The 6,819-nt window shown below is 39.2% G+C and overlaps 1 protein-coding gene across 1 annotated transcript in view; it reads right to left on the reverse strand.

Annotated features, from left to right (window-relative positions):
• TNFSF11 (TNF superfamily member 11) overlaps positions 1-6,819 on the reverse strand; it is a 119,467-nt gene that overhangs the window by 34,379 nt on the left and 78,269 nt on the right. The gene's annotated exons all lie outside the window — the stretch shown is intronic.

Below are 6,819 nucleotides of genomic sequence, written 5' to 3' on the forward strand. Positions count from 1 at the left end.
GAATTTGATGGTCTCTGAAGACCCTTCCTATCCAACCTCGACCCCCAAAGTGCTTCCAAATAGTTTCTCAAAGTATTTTCGAAGACTTCGAAAATTCCAGAATCCCCTTCCCAAATCCCTATTTCTGCATCTTGAACGTGATGTTGAGTGAGGCAGGTCTTGAATGTGGCAGTAGAGAGCCTATAGACACCAACTCTGACTTTATAAAGGTGAAAACGGTGCAGAGAAAAGGGTAAAGGGGTGTGTAGCCAGAAGCAAGCATCCGAGGAGGGCTCACCCAACCGTCAGGAAAGAGATGTAACACGAAGCTGATAATATAGTTAAATGTTAGTTTCATTGCTAAAGAAACCTTGCTAGGGATTTTTAAAAACCTCTATTCAGAACTGTGGCCCTTAGTGAGAAAACAAAAATATTAACATTACTTACAAAATTCTGATACTTCAGAAGGAAGTTGCTGACCAATTTAAACACCCATGAAACTTAGGATGTTTCCACTTTTTTATTAATACTGTCATCCCACAGTATCCATGGGTTCTACATCTGTGGGTTCAGTGAACCATGGATCAAAAATATTTGGAAAAAAAAAAGGATGGCTATGTCTGGACTAAAAGTGTAGACTTTTCTTGTGATCACTTCCTAAATGATTCACAACTAGTTACATAGCATTTACATTGTATTAAGTATTATAAATAATCTAGAGATAATTTCAAGTATATGGGAGGATGTCTGTAGGTTAAAAGCAAATACTATGCCAGGATATGTTAAGAAACTTGAACATCCATGGATTTTGGTATTTGCGGGCAGGGGTTTAGTGGTGTCCTGGAACCAGTCTTCCATGGATATCAAGGGACTACTATGCCTTTTTATTTTGCATCCTCTTTCTGCCTAATTCGCTAATGAGTACTTCTCTAGGCAAGATTTGTGACAAACGACAGGTCTCTGAGTTATTAAAGCATGTGTTCTAAATTGAACACTTAGACCTCAGTAAATGTTAAAGAAGAGTGACCAGGTTGGATTTTTTTTAAAGGCACCCATACAAAGAAAATGATCTATTCAAATTCAAAAATGCCTTTAGCATTTATATGTGTATCTAGCTTGGTGCAGAAGGGACAAAAACTTTTCAAACTCAAACATACAAACAATTGATGTCAATCTTCTACTACTTGTAGTCTTTAGCCTCTTCCTATTTTTTGTTTGTTAACTTTGGGAAGTAGGTTTATTGTCTTCTCCTCCTCCTCCTCCTCCTCCTCTTTTTCTTCATTCTATTCTCCTTCCTTGACTCAGGAAATAATTCCATATTTCTTCTTTCTTATAAATATTTATTGGGATCAAAGATTTTAAAAGTGTTATAACAACTAAACCCACAATGACTTTACTGTAGTGTCTTCCATTCTTTTTAATGGGTTTTTATACAATGTTTTATACATGTTTTTAATTCCTTGACATCTTGATTCTCAGGTTACAAGAAAGTCCCTCAAATCATGTTCAGGTGTGCTTCACCCAGGAGTTTCATATATGGGACCATTCCTACAGAGTTCTTCATATGACCTTTCTGCTAGCACTCCAAAAATGTCATCCTACTATATTCTGGCTTCCATAGACTGTATTAGATACTCCACTGTCAGTCTACCTGCTGCTCTTTCACAGGTAATGTATTTTTCTTGCCTATGTATTTACTTATTCCTTTGTCAACATTCACTCTCCAATTAATAGGTAAACTCCATATGTTCAAGGACTCCTGCTGTATTATTCACCTCTATAACATTCACCATTTCCTAAAATGTTGTTGCCTGCTATAGAAGGTGCACAGTAAATACTTGCTGAATAAAATTTGAGCAAAAGAATCTTCAAAGCCTCTGCCAGTCTCCCAGTCTAAGCCACACTATATCTTATCTGAATGAATCACACTTGCCTCCTGAAGAATTCTGTGCATACTGATCAGGATTTTCTTCTAAAAGCAAAAGTATATGTAATTTCCATACCTGCAATTCTTTAATGGCTTCTAAGAGTTGTTGGTATAAAGTCAAAACTCTGGAAATTAGAAACCTTCAATAGGCCAGGCGCAGTGGCTCACTTCTGTAATCCCAGTGCTTTGGGTGGCCGAGGCATAGGATCACTGGAGCCCAGGAGTTCGAGAATAGCCTGGGGAACACAGGGAGACTCTTTCTTTACAAAAAATGAACAAATTAGCCAGGCATTTTGGTGCACATCTGTGGTCCCAGTTACTCAGAAGGCTGAGATAGGTGGGTCGCTTGAGCCCAGGAGGTCAAAGCTGCAGTGATCCACGATCATGCCTCTGTTGTGACTGTCCTCACAACTTCTCTCTGACTCTAGTATCTCCCTCTTTTTTTTTTAATTTTTATTTTTTTGAGACAGAGTCTCGCTCTGTCGCCCAGGCCTGAGTGCAGTGGCAAGATCTCGGCTCACTGCAAGCTCCGCCCCTGGGATTCACACCATTCTCCTGCCTCAGCCTCCCGAGTAGCTGGGATTACAGGTGCCCGCCACCAGGCCTGCCTAATTTTTTCTATTTTTAGTAGAGACAGGGTTTCACTGTGTTAGCCAGGATGGTCTCCATCTCCTGACCTCATGATCCACCCACCTCGGCCTCACAAAGTGCTGGGATTACAGGCGTGAGCCACCGCGCCTGGTTAATATCTCCCCCTTATGATAAGAACCCTTGTGATTACATTGGGCCCTCCCAGACTATCCAGGATCATCTCTGCATCTCCAGATCCTTAACTTGATGACATATGCAAAGTCCATTTTGCGATGTAAGGTAACATATTCAGAGAGTCTGGGGCTTAGGATATGGATACCTTGGTGGCGGCGGAGGGCATTAATCAACCTACTGCAGTGTGGGAAAGCCATCCCACTTTTGCTAGCCCCTGGGTTCCTTACCATCCCTTGTTAATCTGCTTAACCCTGACCGCAACTCTTCAAATTAAAATCTTTTCAGTTAAATCCTTTGGATTTGCCACCTATTTCCTGCCAGGATCCTGTATAATATACTTGTTAAATCTGAAGCCAGTTACAACTAATTTATAAGTGTGGGTATTATAAAATATATATGCAGCCCCTCATGCTAATAACAATTTTTAAAATGCGTATAATCGTAACTAATAAGTTTGTGAAAATATCTTACCCTGGAAATGGGGTCAGCCTGAGCAACTTTATGAAACTGGTGGACTTTGTCTTTGGTACTTAACATCTGTCCTTTGATCACTCTTCTTCCTTTTCTGTCTGTTCCCACCTCTTCTGATTTCAGGTCTGGGCTCATATGCTGCTCACTGAAAACCCAATGAAACCTCTCACGTAGGACTGGCCTCCCTAATAATCTAATCCAGCTTGCCCGTTACCCTTTACAGGCAACTTGGTCTTATAACATTCCCTTCAGCTAACAAATTAACTAATAAGTGATAACAAATTAACACTGACTGTGTCCATGGACAATTGAATTAAAATTTTACATTGGCAGTCTTCTGGAAATATACTGCCTTACCCCTGTTAACTTAAATCACACAATTTATAAATTTAGAAAGGTGAGTTTTATTTCTTAAGAATGAAATTACAACCTGCAGGCAGGAAGGGCAGCCTGTCACTGGAAAAAACCTAAAGCAAGCCCTTCAACAGAGGGAAGAGTAACACAGGAATTTAAGCTGAAGGGGTTGGCAAAGTATACATATTCAACAGGACATAGGAAGAGCTATGAATATTCATGAAAGGGCGTGAGCCTGCGTGATAGGCAAACATGCATGTTACCTGCGTCCCAAGTTCCGTTGGGATGGAGATTTAACATTTAAATGTATACAATTAGGTGAAGAAGGGACAAGAAAGCACTCAAAGGTATATCCTTTGTAAAACCAGCCAGAACCAGTCCATGGTTGGTGGTCTCTTATCAGGAGAAAATGACAGAAATCAGTCTCTTGTCCAATCAAAGCTGTCACTGTGGCTTGTGTAACAGGTGGGGGCTCAGTTATTCAGTGTCTGATGCTGGGGAGCTGTAACTGCTTCAACATCATTTATCTCAAAGCCAGTGTTGTTTAGCTGCTGGAGAAAGAGGGAGAAGAAACCTTGTGGGAATTAGAACACAGTTTATTCGTTAAGTGCAAAGCGTGCGACTTAACCCTTGCCTGGCATGGCCATAGGTCTTGTTTACAATTTGGTATCTTATTGCCATAAACAGTCTATTCTGTCACTCTTATGATCTCTGTTTTAACATTAATGCTGTCAATTGTTGTGTCTAAACAGCAAAAGGAAGGGAATATAATGAGGCGTCTGACCTACCATCCCATCATGGTCGGGAACTCAGGTGGGTCTTTTTATTATTATTATTTTAAGGTTTCTCTGAGGTCCCCTTGGCCAAACAGGGCCTATTCGGTTGGTTGGAGGCTTAGGATTTTATTTTTAGCTCTCACCCCTAAAGGAGTGCATTTTTAATGGTAAATTATCAGACATCACGGAAAACCAGATGGGAGGTGGGAGAGGAAAAAAATCTTGGTCATATATGAAGGAAGTAAACCTGTCCATAACTGTTTATCTCTTCTATGCACAATGCTAGAAATATTTAGAGTAATTTTATCTCTTACTTACTAGAAAGCAACTCTGTATGATAGGTTTTTAATTCATTAATATTATCTCAGGCTTATTCCTAAAATAAAATTAATCTAAAGTATTACAGCTTTTAAATAAACTTTTGGGAAATACAAAAATTAATTAGAGAGATTGTCGCTGTTTCTGAAAACATAATTAAATAATATCAAAGGGTCTGATTATATTCATTTCCTAAATGTTTCCAGAATCTGAGTTTTCCTCAGAAAATAATTTTTTAATAATTTCTTCTTTGAAACCCTTATTTTTACCATATTACATCTTCCATAATATATTGTTTAACTTGCTGTTTCATGTTATTTATGTATTTATTTATTTATTTTTGAGACGGAGTCTTTCTCTGTCACCCAGGCTGGAGTGCAGTGGCGTGATCTCAGCTCACTGCAACATCTGCCTCCCGGGTTCAAGCAATTCTCCTGCCTCAGCCACCTGAGTAGCTGGGATTACAGGCATGTACCACCATGCCTGGCTAATTTTTGTATTTTTAGTAGAGATGGAGTTTCGCTCTGTTGCCCAGGCTGGTCTTGAACTCCTTACCTCAAGTATCTGCTTACTTTAGCCTCACAAAGTGCTGAGATTCCAGGCACGAGCCGCCGCGCCTGGCCTTTATGTTTTCATCCTGAGTATGTTCCTTCATTTGATCTAGATCTATGTTCAATTTTTCAGCAGTTTCTGTTCTATTATTCAGGCAATCTGTTGGATTTTAAAGTCCAAAATTAAATTTTATTTCAAGAAATCCTTTCCTCTCTTCAACTGGTCTTTCATAATAGCTTCTTGTACCTCCTCAATAATTCTCCTTACAATCATTTATAAATTCACCTGTTTCTTTACCAAACCTTCTCGGTCAATAAGCTGCTGAGTTTATTTGATTCAAGTCCCTCTTTCAAGCTCCTGAGACCCTTTGGGTGATACCTGACCTTTCTTTTCCTACCAATGTCCATTGGTGTTGGTCCCCATTGCTTCTGGTATGTCAGATTATTAGAAGGGTCTTAGGCAATGGTAGACATCCATGAAGTGAGGGGTAAGGAAGGTGCTTCCTTACCAGGATGGCAGCTTAAGAAGGACTGGGGCTCTCTCAGAGCTGGAAATTTCAAGTAGATTCCATATGTCTCTCAGGATGCATAGGGATCACCTGGCCAAGTGATTATAGTCTCTCAATAAGCTATGGGATTGATTCTCTTGTCAGACTTCCCCAAATCTACTAATACTTAGGTCTGCTCATTGTTGTAAATAATTTTGTCCAGAAGTTGGCCTGCGCTCTTCTGTTCCTATACTGTTTCCTTAGGTCCTAAAGCCTCAGGTAGACTTCGTATCCCCACATACTCTCTGTGTTATTGAGATGGGAGTGGGAGGGTGTCAAGGAATAAGCCTATGCCATATTCCCAGAGTGCTTGTTCCCTTCCTCTTGTCTGTAAATGAGCCTCTCATCATTTCCTGCCTAAGTACTAAAATGGCTTCCCTTTCATCCTTCCAGCAGTCTCCTCTCACTTAAACCCATCTTCCAGATTGATCTATTTTTCATGAACAACTGTATGTATAACTTCCCCTCTTGAAACCACTCAGCAGCCTACCAACACTTAAGATCAAGTCCAGGCTCTTTACAAACTCTTCCTTAATTTTTTTCCCATCTCTTTCTTTAGCCTTAATATCCATCACTGCCTTGCACTTAAATTTCTAGTTTTAAAACATACAGAATAACTTGTAGTTTTCTTGTATGTCATACTATTCATTTCAAACCTCTATTTCTTTGTTCATGTTAATAATTTAGTCATTCAACAAACATGTACTGCATACCAACCATGAGGCTGGTACTCTGGTAGGCATGAGACATAATGCTGAATAAAATAGATAATTGTCGTGCCTACAAAGCTCACACTCTAAGGCAAATGTTGTAGAAACATTGAAAGAATAGAACCCAATAGAGGCCAAGAGAAATTAAAGCATATTATTTCCTCCCTGCAGTGAGAGTTTAGTTTAAAACCATTCAGTAAACTGCTTTATTTATTACATGGAAGATCTCAGTAGACCATGGCATTACCATAACAATAACAACTAGACAAAGCCACCCAGATACACTACAGAAAATATATATTTTTTCTTTAGTGTATATATATATATTTATATATATATATTTAAAGTTATCGATGAGCTGATAATGCAAAAAAAAAAAAATCTAAAGGGACGGAATTTCACATGAACATTCTTTTCTAG

The sequence above is a fragment of the Rhinopithecus bieti genome, unplaced genomic scaffold (assembly GCF_001698545.2).
Source record: "Rhinopithecus bieti isolate Rb0 unplaced genomic scaffold, ASM169854v2 scaffold_32955, whole genome shotgun sequence".
Classification (NCBI taxonomy): Eukaryota; Metazoa; Chordata; class Mammalia; order Primates; family Cercopithecidae; genus Rhinopithecus; species Rhinopithecus bieti.